The 14,824-nt window shown below is 49.9% G+C and overlaps 1 long non-coding RNA gene across 1 annotated transcript; it reads right to left on the reverse strand.

Annotated features, from left to right (window-relative positions):
- Positions 1–1,370: 1,370 nt before the first annotated feature.
- LOC143973808 (uncharacterized) lies at positions 1,371–2,823 on the reverse strand. The gene is made up of 2 exons (XR_013272117.1): positions 2,742–2,823; positions 1,371–2,695 (listed from the first exon to the last, which is right to left on the reverse strand). It is a non-coding gene; the product is annotated as an uncharacterized LOC143973808 (long non-coding RNA).
- Between the last annotated feature and the right edge of the window lie 12,001 nt (positions 2,824–14,824).

The raw sequence follows: 14,824 nt of genomic DNA on the forward strand, positions 1-14,824 counted from the left end.
AATTCTGGAGGCATGATGGCATGCTTTGAACCTGAAGGGGGAGTTTTTTAGATAGGTAGGAGACAGGGCGGTAGCCTGTTCCATGTTGTTGTGTGAGAACCGCGGCAAAAGAGTTCCCTGAAACTACACAGTACAGCTGAAAAGCTTTACCATAGTCTACCAATCCCAGGGCGGGTGCACATGACAGACTGTTTAATAGAGCTTGAAAAGCTTGTAGTCTGTCTTCAGTCCAATCTATTAATTTAGGGGCTGTCGAGCCAGTAGCCTCTCTTAGGATACTATCATAATGAGAACAGTCAGGAATCCATTGGCGGCAATATACCATTGCACCCAAGAACGAGAGTAGGGCGGCTTTGTCTTTTGGGGGACTGAGAGCTCGAAGGGCTGCGGCACGTTTGGGGGACACTAGCCTTGTCCCTTCCTTTGGAATGCACCCTAGGTATTCTACCTGTGGCTGGCACCATTGTATTTTCTTCCTTGATGCTAGATGCCCGGCGTGAGCTAGGTGTTGTAACAGTGATGTTGAATCGACCGCACAATCTTCAGCAGTTCGACTGCACAGGAGCAGGTCGTCCACATACTGTATTAGTACCGACCCACGCTCAGAAGTCCAAGACTTGACAGTCTCGTTGAGTACCATAGAGAAGGCGGCTGGACTGTCTACATACCCTTGCCAGGTTAGTTGGCCCCCGGCCCAGGAGAAAGCAAACATAGGTTGGGCTTCCTCTGCAATGGGAATGCTAAAGAAAGCATTCGCTAAATCAATTACTGTGTAGCATAGAGAGTCTGCCGGTATACATGAGAAGATAAAAGTGATGTCTGAGACTAGGGGTGGAAGTGGAATCACTTGTTTGTTAACTGCCCTTAGGTCTTGTACAAGTCTCCACTCCCCACTGGCCTTTTTTACGGGGTAAATGGGCGTGTTCCAGGGACTGATGATTGGTTTCAGGATACCTTTTGATATGTAATCATTAATTTGAGGGGAGATGCCTTTGACTTTCTCTGGGGGTAGGGGATACTGTTTTTGATATTGTATCCCCGCATCTGATCGCATTTGGGGTGCATATGGTGTGCAATTAATAAAGCCCACACTACCTTTGTTTTCTGCCCAAATTGTGTGATGGTCAAGGGAGGAAGGTATCATTAGAAAGAAACTCCTGTGTGCATGTCTTTTTGGGCTGTGTAAGTCACAAAGAGGGGAACTTGCAGTGAGGGAGCCGTCTTTGTCAAACTTAATGGTAATACACAGTTGTGCCAAGAGGTCCCGTCCCATAAGGGGCACAGGGCATGAGGACAAGACGGCAAAAGTTTGGGTACATAATTTCTGTCCTTCTGGAGTGGCTACAGTCAGTGGTGGAGTGATGGGATGGGTGACAGGTGTCCCATTAATACCAATAGAGTTTCCCTCGGTGCATTGTGGTGTGTTAAAAATCTCATCGTTCACTGAACTAGAGGTGGCGCCAGTGTCTATCAAAAAGCAGACACGTTGTCCATCTACATGTAATACAACTTGAGGAAGACTTCTCCATGAGGGATTGTAACACACTAGGCTGAGGGAAGGGACATACTCTAGGCATCCCTATTGGGGTGGTGGCTGCCGATTGGATGGCCACTGCATAGGAATTCTGGGTGGTGGTCTATTGGGGGCCTGAGGGTGCATTATTTGTGGCTGTGTAGGATATTGGGGTAGTGGTTGACGAGGGTTCTGGTATGGCGGATAACGGGGATACTGTGGGCGGGTCTGGGGGTTAAATTCCCTGCCTCTGCCTCTTGCTCTAATCTGTCCAGTCCTATAAGGGCACTGGGATTTCCAGTGTCCTTGCTGTCCACAATTGAAACAACCTTGGTCCGGGGGATAAACAACAGCTGGACCAGGATATGTTTGCATGGCCATTAGGGTCATGGATTCCCAATTGGTGACACCTTTCCCGGACTTGTGCCCAGAAAGGTTCCACCTTGGGACCCGGCAAGTTATGTTGAACATACTCATACCGGGTGGGAGTTCCCGGACTCTGGGGCTGGGTGCCTGCAGAATTCCCCATCTAGTAATTTGGGTAAAGTATGCCTGGTATGTGGGCAGAGGTGATAACAGCCTGTTTGGTCAATAATTTGCTCCCTAATGCGGGGGTAAGTTCCCTGATCTTCCAGGTCAGATGGACTAATAAAACTGTGAAGATTTACCCTTAATATACGATGAAGGGTACCTTTCCTGGTGGCGGGATATACCCCTCTTACACCAAGTCTGCAAGAGAAGCCTGTAGGTCTAGTGGTCAAAAGAATCTACCTTTCATCAATGCTAAGAAAAAGTAAACCTAGCGTGCAGTGTGAACAGGCGGGTGCTACCTCACTACAATCTGGTTCTTAATACTCTGTATTCATTTAACAACATTTGGGTTTATTCAAACAGATATCCACTCTATATAATTATATCTTATACAATGTTAATACTCTATATACTTACGCTTGCACCTAAAGAGAAACAGACATATTTTTATGGTTTAAGATTTCAGCTTTAAAACTTTACATGTACATTTATCAAGTAATCACATCATGATGCATTTCATTATTTATAGTGCACTTTAAAAGTTCTCAAGTGGGCGTCCATTTAGCCAATCCTTATGTCACGGGCGTATATGATACCTCCCGTGTTAGAATATAATCATAAATATCTCTCTTAGGTTATAGTCGGACCAACCTAGTCAGACTCCTCAATACCTCTCTTAGTTTATAGTCGGACCAACCTAGTCAGACTCCTCAATACCTGCGAACCCTTTTCACCCCCCAAGGGACCAGCCTAGTCTGTTGCGAAGGCACAGTTTATATATATATATATATATATATATATATATATATATATATATATACAATTAAATTTCTTATAATGGTTGTTTGGACAGGTCAAGCATAATCGCCAATTACCATAAAAAGAGGTAAAGGTGTAAATGACTTACCTGTGCAAACACACCCCACTTCTGGTACCAAAAACTGTAAGGTGTTCGTCTTCTAGATTCCCCTGGATAGCCTAGGCTGGAGTGGCTTAATGGAGGTCCCATACGCCGGCGGTTAATCAATACACATACACTCCATTTGTACGTGGTGAAGATTACAGGGTTTAATGGGAAGAGGACCTTCTTTTATATGGTATTTACAAAGCCCTGCCCAGTGAGTTTCACATACATCAACAATTTAACTCATGACATTAGCTCTTTCCTGAAATGTAAGTTAAAGGTTATCTCCTGACAGTTATTTTTGCCCTTTCAGCATCTGCTAACTGACCATATTCTTGCGTAACCAGTCCTTATCTAGCTTTTGTGTCTCTCAGCAATGTATAGAAAACGAAACTACAGACAGATGCTCTGTCATCTAGTCACGTTATTTTGTACATAGTATGTTACGTACTGAGGCCATAAGAGTTCCCTTCACTGGAACTAAGGGGCCAAGCCCAAACCCTGGAAGTCAACCCCACACCATAATCCCCCCTCCACCAAAAGATTTGGACCACTGCACAAAGCAAGGTCCATAAAGACATGGATGAGCGAGTTTGGGGTGGAGGAACTTGACTGGCCTGCACAGAGTCCTGACCTCAACCGGATAGAACACCTTTGGGATGAATTAGAGCAGAGACTGCAAGCCAGGCCTTCTTATCCAACATCAGTGCCTGACCTCACAAATGCACTTCTGGAAGAATGGTCAAACATTCCCATAGACACATTCCTAAATCTTGTGGACAGCCTTCCCAGAAGAATTGAAGCTGTTATAGCTGCAAAGGGTGAGCCAACTCATTATTGAAACCTATGGACCAAGACTGGGGTGCCATTAAAGTTCATGTGCGTGTAGCAGAAGACATTTGGGATCAAATGTCACACGCATTGTAAATTTAGTTTTTGCGGAGGGCGTGGTCTGGTCATGGCCGGGTGAAGACGTGCTTCTACTGAGCTCCCGGCCTCCTTGTACTCACCCTGGCTTTTTACCGCTAGTGAACCGTGTATAATGTCCTCTAAGAAGCGGGCCACCCAGCGCACAAAACAGCAGCTCAGTCGAGCCAACACTCCGCGAGCCTCCGGTGAGCTACACCGCCTGTTTCAGCTCTCGAGTGCGGGACCCTCCGAACCCAAGATGGCAGACCCGCATGGCCTGGTCTCTCAGGCCTCGGGGATTACGGAGGAACCTTCCGTGTCGGACGGCTCGCAGAGCCCGACGCTGTATCCGAGCTCACCGGCGGCACCGTCCACAGGTCTGCCTGACCCCAGAACCTTGCCGGTTTACCAGACGGATCCGGAATTGAAGGCCCTTTTACAAGCTCTTCCAACCAAGGCGGACATAGAGGCCATCATTGAGCGAGTAGAGGCGGCGCACAGGACTGAGATCGCGGCCATCCGACAGGAGGTGCACTGTCTAGACACCCGCATTACGACGGGAGAGCAATCGGCGTCTTCCCTGGAGCGCAGAGTGGCGATCCTTGAATCACAGCAAAACGACCATTTCCACGCAGCGGTGGAGATGCAATTACGCATGGAAGAAATGGAGGACCGCGGCCGCCGGAATAATGTGAGGCTCCGCGGCCTTCCGGAGGCCACTGGGCCGGGGGATCTCCTAGCCACGGTGACGGCGATATTCCGGCAAATAGCGGGAGACCGCCTGCCGGACAGAGTGGAGGTGGACAGGGTCCACAGGGCCTTGGGCCCTAAATCGCAGGATCCGGCCCGACCCAGAGACGTACTGTGCCGCCTACACCATTATACGCACAAAGAGATCATCACACGGGGAGCCTGGGAGGCAGGCGACATAGATTTCGACGGGGCCCGCATTAAGATCTTGCCTGATGTCTCCAGACCGACCCTGTATCGGCGGGCCCTATTGAAACCCCTCTTGGACTTAGCCAGGCGCTGTGGAGCTACCTATCGATGGGGGTTCCCCATCTCGGTGACATTTCTGAAGAATCAACGTTCATACCTGCTGCGATCTCCGGAAGCCTTACCAGGACTGTTTACCTTCCTTGACTCTGATCCCATAGTGGTCGCGAACTGGCTGGACTACCTGCCCCGTACGCAGGGCCGGGTGACTACCTCAGGGCCCTCTGCACCGTTACCGAGGAGAGTGCAGAGGGGGAGTAGACGTCCCCGTGCCCTCTCTCAGGATGGCGACCGGGAGGTGTAGGATGCCCTCGCCCGCTCCTACCGCGACATCATCAGCTCTACTTGCCTTCCCTCTCCCGGTCCTGTGATGCTCCGTCCCCCTCAACGTGTGTTCCTGAGTCCTCACTGGTGTGCAACTTACCCCCTTCGTTCTAATCGAACGGATCTTTGGGACAGGACCGCCGCCAACGCCTCTTACATCCCGTCGGTGTATCCGATCCGACCCTTATGGCAGCTCTGTACGGCGCTCATCCTCCGTGACTCCTCGACACCGCGGGAGAGCTTCGTGTCCCCTTCTGTGCCGTCCCCCTGGAGGACTCTTCCGTGACCAGGACACCTGTAGAGACCAGCGGACTACCTTTGACTGCACGGACCTGGTGCCTCATCCCGGCGACCCTTCTCATCAGCTCCGGCCCGCCCGCCTGTCTGTCACCACCCACGACTATTTGGGCTTTGCCGCATTGATTCTGCTCTCGCCCCCCGACGCGAACCGGTCGTTTGCTGGACGTGTTCCCATTACCGCGGCGGGGGGTGTCGGGCTCGGAGAGCTGAGGGTGGTGGAGGAACCGGGACCGGGGTTCCTGCCGTGTGTCCCCAAGCAGTTTCTACCTTCTCTACCCATCCCTGAGCTGATCCCCTTTGCTGCTCTTCTACCCGGACATTGAAGTACTTTGTGCTCTTTCTGGGGGTTATGCCTGGGAGGGCGGTGGAGGGGGAGCAAGGGGGGCACTAGAGGAACTGTTGGGGACCACGCTCTTTTCTGCTCTGCACTCCCCTCACAGGATGTACTGCAAGTGTATGACGGGGGGCCCCGGCCCCATTGTTGACCCTGGACCCGTTACAAGTTCACCGGCGGCTGTTCGTTCCCGTACCTGCGGGTTCTTACCCTGCTCTACCTGTAGGCTCGGCGGACGGGATGCACTGCTGGAGGGGGGGATTTCTGGAGGTGGATGCAGATGACCCAGGTATATATCAACCTTCATATGCAGCCTACGATGGCACCTCCTGGAACTCCTTGCCTGTGAACCCGTTGATACGGTGATGGGAGGAAGGGGGTTGACGTGAACTGTCCTGGATTGGGTGATGCTACTGCTATTTTTGATGTTGTGGGTGATGGAGCGCCTTGGTTATCTACACCGCTATGCTGCTACAGGTTCCGCCCGCATGGGCCATATTGCTGTTTGTTCACCGATGTCCGTCTCTTGCATATATGTTATTCGCAGGGTTACAGATTGCCATATGTTTTGTGTTACCGACTTATACTGTTATTTGTACTGTTTTTTGCCGGGGTGGACGAGGAGGCCGGGACCTCGTCTCCGGTCCTCTGTCTACCCTCACCCCCCGTAGGCCGCTGTGTACCCCGCACTCCGGGATTACACACGTACGAAGACTGTGTCTTCCACTTAGTTTGTTACCGCACCCCCCCAAGCGGGGTGCTGGGGTGATTCGCGGCTCCGGCCGTCCGCCCCTGCACTTCCCGCCCCTTTTTTCTGCTATCTTCTCCTGACCCCTTTCCACACCTCCTCTTTTCCTTTCTCCCCCCCCTCTCCCCACCCCCTCCCTCTCTCGGACATGGCGGTGGATTCCGTCAAGATTGTTTCCCTGAATGCAAGGGGCCTGAATACCCCGGAGAAGAGACGGATGTTGCTACATGACCTCAAGAAGGCTCATGCGGACATTGTCTTCATCCAGGAAACCCACTTTCGGGACGATAAGCTTCCCCTTCTCCGGAATAGACACTTCCCTCGGGTATACCATTCCACGAACCTCTCCTCTAAATCCAGAGGGGTGTCCATCCTGATCTCTGGCAAGCTGCCTTGGCAATGCCAGGCGGTTACAGCGGATCCGGAGGGACGCTTTCTCTTTCTGCAAGGCCTGATTGGGGATATGCAATTTACGCTAGCCTCCCTTTATGCACCTAATGTTCATCAGGACAGTTTTATCAGACACACTTTAACACGTTTAATGGATGTTAAATCGGGCCAATTGATTTTAGGCGGCGACTTTAATGCCCCCTTATCTCCCCCCTCTGATACGTCATCAGGATACTCTTCTATGTCGCCCACTTGTCGGAAACGACTTACCCAAACCCTACATGACACCCACCTATGGGATATTTGGAGGCTACAGCACCCCACTGAGAGAGACTATACTTTTTACTCTGCCCCGCACAAATGCTACTCCAGAATAGACTTTTTTTTGATTCCACACGATCAGCTACATTTAGTATCCTCTACCTCCTTGGGACAGATTACTTGGTCGGACCATGCCCCCATCTATATGACCTACTCTCTCAGTGACCACCCTTCCCCTAGATCTCGTTTCTGGAGGCTCAATGAGAGCCTTTTGCAAATACCCGAGATCCTTACAGATGTCACTAATGAGCTTGACCTGTATTTCAGGGAGAATGACACTCAGGGTTGCGACCCTGGGATTCTTTGGGAAGCCCATAAAACGGTTATTCGGGGAATACTCATTAAACATGGGACACTCCTTAAAAGAAAACGAAATGAGCACCTCTCGCAATTGCTCACCAAATTGACGACGCTAGAGACACAACACAAACATGCTCCCACGCAACCCTTAGAGACGGAACCGTTGTCCCTCCGCGCACAAATAACCGAAACTCTCCGCTATAGAGCAAAGGCGGCGGTACAATTTTCCAGACGTATATGTTATGAAAGCGGTGACAAGTGCGGTAAGACGTTGGCCAAGTCGGTTAGAGCTATCAAATCGGCTTCATATATCCCACAGGTAGTGAACCCGCAAGGCCAGAGAGTATCTACTCCTGCGCAGATCTCCAACACCTTTAGGGACTTCTATATGGACCTATATAACCTGCCCAGCTCTACCCGTAGCCAAGCCCAAATAGATGAGTACATTACAAACTCTCAACTCCCCTCACTTCCGCAGGAGACACGGGCTCTTCTAGAGGAGCCCATTACCCTGGCGGAACTGCAAGGGGCAGTCGCCACGTTGAAGACAGACAAGGCGCCAGGACCGGATGGCTTCACAGCCCAGTACTATAAAGCCCTTTTTCCAATATTGGGCCCACGTTTGGTGACCCTTTTTAATGCGCTTAGTGCAGACACCTCCTTCCAGAGGGACACTTTGAGGGCACATATCTCCCTGATCCCTAAAGAAGGCAAAGACCCTAGCCAATGTGGTAGTTACAGGCCAATATCCCTTTTAAACCTAGATCTGAAACTATTCTCCAAAATCCTAGCCACCAGATTGGCACGACATATCCAGTCCCTTGTTCACCTAGATCAGGTGGGGTTTATACCCTCTAGAGAAGCGAGGGACAACACCATCAAGGTGTTGAACCTACTCCACATTGCAGAAACACAAAAAATCCCCTGTGTGTTGGTTAATACAGATGCCGAAAAAGCATTCGACAGGGTTAACTGGCCTTATATGTTCTCTGTCCTCCGCCACATTGGTCTGGGAGACAAAATGTTGCGGTGGATCGCCAATATCTACTCTATTCCCACTGCACAAGTCAAGGCGAATGGAGTCCTCTCGAGTCCCTTTCCCATCGGGAACGGGACGAGACAGGGCTGCCCTCTGTCGCCTTTGCTCTTTGCCCTATCCCTGGAACCGTTTCTTTGTACTATTCGGCGTAACCCTGATATCTCAGGAATCCGTGCTGGTGCCGCTCATTACAAAATCTCAGCTTATGCAGATGATCTTTTATTCTCGCTGACTAACCCCAGAATTTCCCTTCCGAACCTCCTCAGGGAGTTTCAGCACTATGGTGCGATCTCCCACCTGAAAATAAACTTTACGAAGTCCGAAGCTATGGGCATAGCAGTCCCGCCCCGAACCCTCTCTGACCTGCAGGCCAATTTTAGTTTTAAATGGACCGACAAGGCTTTGACGTATTTGGGCACGAAAATCCCGGCTTCTCTTGCACAGACATTTGACCTTAACTTTCCGCCCTTACTGACTAGATCTCGATTGCTTCTAGAACAATGGCAGGGAGGGCTTCACTCGTGGTTCGGGAGAAGTAATCTCCTGAAAATGACTATCCTCCCCAAATTCATCTACCTCATTCAGGCCCTACCTATTCATATACCGCCTCTTTTCTTTCGACGGGTACAATCCCTTTTCACCAAATTTGTCTGGGCGCATAAGAAGCCTAGACTGCGCTACTCACAGCTAACCCTCCCCAAAAATTGTGGGGGCATAGCACTTCCCGACATACGTAATTACTTTCTGGCCTCTCATTTGGGTAGGATTATTGATTGGAGGCGTAATGCGACCTCTAAACTCTGGGTGCAGATTGAGCAGGCACAAACTAATATACCCTTGAAGGGGGCACTGTGGTGTTATAAAGAGCTCCCATCGCCTTTGAAGCTGCACCCCCTTATTGGTACCACACTGAAGCAGAGTTATGGCGCAGCCTCCAGAACCTCTCTCATCTCCACAGTCTCTCCCCTACTTCCCATCTTGGGTCACCCGAGCTTTGAGCCGGGTCTACACCATACGGCATATGCACCTCTACTCAACTCTGGCCTGGACCACGCCGCCAAGTTTCTAGTGGAGGGGAGATGGCCCTCTTTGACAGAATTCACTGTGTCATCGGGAACCTACCGCCTTCCGTTCTGGACAGCCTTACAATTGCACCATTTCCTGCACTCACTACCACGCCCCCAGGACTTCGCGTCTTGCCTGACACCATTTGAGAGCTTGTGCTCCACGACCGACCCGTTGGCTCACGTACTTTCCCAGACTTATGCCCTGTTGTCCTCACCTGCAGATCGGCCTAACCTACCCTGTTTAGCGAAGTGGGAGCGGGACCTCGACCATACATTCTCACCCCTACAAACGAAACGCATTGTTGCTCTAGCCCTTAAATCCTCTCTTTGTACCAAAATTCAGGAGACCAACTTTAAGATTTTAACTCGTTGGTACCTGACACCGTCCAAATTAAGCAAATGCTACCCCTTGTCCTCAGATCGGTGCTGGCGCTGTGAGGAGGAAAGAGGCACACTCCTACATGTGTTCTGGTCCTGCTCCAAGTTGCGGCCGTTCTGGGAAGAGGTCCGTCGCATCTCTCAGAAGTTTGCGGCCTACCCCATCCCGGATGATGCCGCTTTCTTTTTACTTCACCTCTCAGAGGCACCCCTTAAAACGTATAGGAAATCACTTATATGTCACCTCCTCAATGCCGCTAAGGCGTGCATTCCCCTTCACTGGAAGCGAAGCTCCCCCCCGACTGTGGCTCAATGGCTGCGGAAAATAGAGGACGTACGGAAAATGGAAGACATAATTTTTACTGCACAACACAAACAAGAAATATATAAAAAAACCTGGGACATATGGTGTTTGTTCATATTCTCCACTGAAGGCCAAACGCTGCTGAAGCCCTGACTCCCCCCCGGCTCCCCCCCTATGGAACTGTCGACCTGAACCACCGCCATGTCTGCTTCCCTGTCTCTTGACCGTCCCTGCTCTGTCTATCCCTGACCTCTTCCCCCCTCCCTTCCCCTTCTCTTTTTCCCCCTTCTTTTTTATCTCTATTTCTCTGGCCCCGTTCTTCCCTGATTTCTTCCCCTTATACCCCTCCGATAACTCTGGGCTTCCTCCCCTCGTTTTGAAGGAGGAGGCACAGACATTGTACTCCACTTCTATACCCTTTCAATGAGCTCTCATTCACATTGTGTTTTTTTTTTTCTTTCCCCTCTTCCCTACTTGTTATGTGTGGAAGCAAGGACCCCTTACCTACTCATTGGTTTTACCATGTGTAGACATGTCACTGGAGAAGTGGTTGAGGGGGTGTACATCTCACCTAGGTTGCTACACAGTGTGAGATGGTAAATCCAGGATGGATCAGTTTCTCAGCAGCGATATGCTGCTGAGTTGTTATTTAAATTTTGCCGGGCCTGGGTTTATATGGAATGGCAGGTAGGTTTGGTAGAGGGACCTGTCATTCCACATCCCCCGATCCAGTTCTGGGTTTGGGATCAGGTGAGCTTTGATCCTAATTAGCCTGGGAAGCTAAAGGCTCTGCAGAGTCTGCAGGTGATCGCTCTCAGCCAGGGAATGAACAATCTGTGTGTTGAAGGAAGCTGCAAGCACTGCCACTGCTGGAGCTAAAACTCACCCTGCGATATCCAGGTGAAAGACGCTGTGTTTGTAAGTGTCAGATAGGTGAGCAGAACCTGTTAGTAAGCGCCCAGCCGGGCTAGGACTTTTATTTTTGTTGTACTTAGAAAGCACGGTGTTGCTGTATATTTTGTTTGCTGGACTGTTTGTACCACGAATAAACGCCAAGATCTGCTTTATAAATTCCAAGTCTGCTGTGAACTGTCTCCAAACACACCCTACCCCGGGAAGATCCCTTACAATTGGTGGAGGTAGCGGGCAAAGTCGGTTGCTAGGGGCAACGGTGTGGACAGACTTGGCTACAGCTGCTTATGTCTTGGGTGAAAGCTGCAATGACACTCCAGGAACAGTCCAGCAACATGGAGGAGATGCTGAAGCAGTTTATGCAAGTGAGTTTGCAACAACAGCAACGACATGAACAGTCCATGGCTGCACAACAGCAGGCTCAGATAGAGGCCAATAGACGACATGAACAGTCCATGGCTGCACAACAACAACTTATCGAGCACCTGATAGCAAATCGAGAGGCACCTGTGGTGATGGGAGCCGCTCCAGAGATTTTTTCTGGGAGAAGGACTGTGCAGAAAGCGCTGCAAAAGATGACTGCTGAGGACGATGTTGAGGCCTATCTAACAGTATTTGAGCGCGTGGCTGAGCGAGAGAAGTTACCAGCCGCTGAGTGGGCAGAGGTAATTGCGCCCTATTTAACAGGTGAACCCCAAAAGGCCTACTATGACCTCAGTGAGCAAGAGGTTAAGGACTATACTCGGCTAAAAGAGGAGATACTTGCCCGACTAGGAGTTACTACTGCAGTCCGTGCCCGGAGGGTACGCAACTGGAGCTACAGTCTGGACAAATCAGCGAGGTCCCAGATGTATGACCTAATCCATTTGGCAAGAAAGTGGTTGGAGCCAGACACTTCTACTCCTGCACAAATCCTAGAGAAGGTCGTGATGGATCGCTACCTCCGAGCCCTTCCTACTGACTTGCAACGCTGGGTGGGACAAGGTGATCCTAAGAATGCAAACGAACTTGTCAACCTTGTGGAGAGGTTCCAGGCGACTGAGGACTACCTCCGTGATGTTCCTGCAGCATCTTCACCTCCCCGGAGCGCCAGATCTGTGCCGTCGGCTGGTAAGAGACTTCCATCTATTGGGGGAGTGTGGAGGGGTGCTGATGGGGGGAAAAGGACTCAAGTGGTGTCTCAGGGACAAAAGACTGGTGATGGTCCCGGGTGGCTAAGGGGCTCTCGAAAAGACTCCTTGCCAAAGAGACCAGGCCCTATCCAGTGTTGGAGATGCCATGAGGCGGGACACGTGTCGGCCCATTGCCCTCTTACCTCTGAACCCATGGAATGTGACGCTAGCCGGCGTCAGTCGCTATTTGCGGAACCATCTTGTGCTGCAGTTCCTGGACTAGAGACTGAACCGCAAATCTGCGATATTACAATCAATGACTTTCCTGTTAAAGCGTTAATGGACTCAGGAAGCCTTGTAACCTTGGTGCATGCTAGCCTGGTGACTGGGGACTTAGAGTCTAAAAAGCATATGAGCGTTGTGTGTATACATGGTGATACAAAAGTGTACCCTATAGTGCTGGCTAAAGTCGGGACTGAACAAGGCACAGTACAATATGAAGTGGGTGTGGTTAAAGACCTCATGCATAATGTAATATTGGGGCGCGATTTTCCTTTATTCTGGGCTCTCTGGGAAAAAAGAAAAATCCCCAAAAGGAGTGAGGATACCTCTAAGGTGGTTGCCTTGTCCACTGTGAATGATAAAAGTGTGCAGGATGAAAATGATTGTTTTCCTTTGCAGGTCCTGGCTGGGGAGGAGGAGGCTCCTCCCACTGAGCAAAATATACTAGACTTAGAGGTGTCTAGCGATAATTTTGGGGCTGCACAATTACAGGACCCCACTCTCAAAAATGCGAGAGAGCAGGTTGCTGTTATGAACGGGGTACCTCAGGAACCAGATGCTGAAAAAAGATTTCCACATTTTTCGGTGACTAATGATCTTTTCTATAGAGTCAATAAGGTTAAGGATGAGATTGTGGAACAGCTTCTGGTACCTAAGCCGTACCGGCGTCAGGTGCTTGACATGGCACATAACCATGTTCTTGGGGGACACTTGGGGACTGACAAAACGCGAGAGAGGGTTCTCCAGAGGTTTTTTTGGCCGGCCATATATGATGACATTAAAAAATACTGTGAGTCGTGCCCCACATGTCAGGTTAGTGCCCCAGTGTCACATTTTCGCAGTCCTTTGGTTTCGCTCCCTATTATAGAGGTGCCTTTTGAGCGTATTGCCATGGATTTAGTGGGTCCCATTGTAAAGTCAGCTAGAGGACACCAGTATATTTTGGTAGTCCTGGATTATGCGACCCGCTATCCTGAGGCTGTACCCTTAAGAAACACTGCATCTAAAACAATTGCACGTGAGTTGTTTTATATGTTCTCTAGGACTGGGATCCCCAAAGAAATCCTAACTGACCAAGGTACGCCATTTATGTCGAAAGTAATGAAGGAATTATGCAGACTATTTAAAATCTCACACATCCGTACCTCTGTGTACCACCCCCAGACGGACGGATTGGTGGAGAGATTTAATAAAACTTTGAAACATATGTTGAAGAAAGTGGTGGCAAAAGATGGGCGTGACTGGGATCATTTATTACCCTACCTCATGTTTGCTATTAGGGAGGTGCCCCAAGCGTCCACAGGGTTCTCACCATTCGAGTTGGTCTATGGTCATCACCCTAGGGGTCTACTAGACATTGCAAAAGAGACATGGGAGAATGAGTCCACCCCATACAAGAGTGTTATTGAGCATGTAGCACAAATGCAGGACCGTATAGCCACTGTAATGCCCCTGGTAAGGGAACACCTCCAGAGGGCTCAAGAGGCCCAAAGTAGAATTTACAACCGGTCCGCAAGAATCAGGACATTCAACCCAGGCGATAGGGTCCTTATACTAGTCCCCACTGTTGAGAGTAAATTCTTGGCGAAGTGGCAAGGTCCCTATGAAATTGTTGAAAAGGTCAGTGAGGTGAACTACAAGGTGCACCAACCAGGTAGAAGGAAGCCTTTCCAAGTTTATCACATAAACTTGATCAAGCCCTGGAAAGACAGGGAATCCTTGGTGGCGACAAATACTGTTAATAATTTGTCACCACCAATCCCTCCAGTCAAGCTAGGTGATACTCTATCAGTGTCACAGAAACAGGAGGTTCAGGAATTTTTACAGAAAAACAAAAACAAGTTCTCTGACCTCCCAGGGCGTACCCACCTCATCCATCATCACATTGAAACTGAGCCTAGAAGCAGAGTAAACCTTAAGCCCTATAGGATACCCGAGGCACGTAGGGAAGCCGTATCTGCCGAGGTAAAACGTATGCTTGATCTGGGGGTAATTGAGGTGTCCCAGAGTGAATGGTCCAGCCCAATTGTGCTAATCCCAAAGCCCAATGGAACTTGGAGGTTCTGTAACGATTTCAGAAAGTTGAATGAGATCTCCAAGTTCGATGCGTATCCTATGCCCAGGGTAGATGAGTTGATTGAGAAGTTGGGTAACGCCAGG

Source organism: Lithobates pipiens, unplaced genomic scaffold (assembly GCF_037356315.1).
Source record: "Lithobates pipiens isolate NorthernLeopardFrog02 unplaced genomic scaffold, aLitPip1_a1.2 Scaffold_119, whole genome shotgun sequence".
Classification (NCBI taxonomy): Eukaryota; Metazoa; Chordata; class Amphibia; order Anura; family Ranidae; genus Lithobates; species Lithobates pipiens.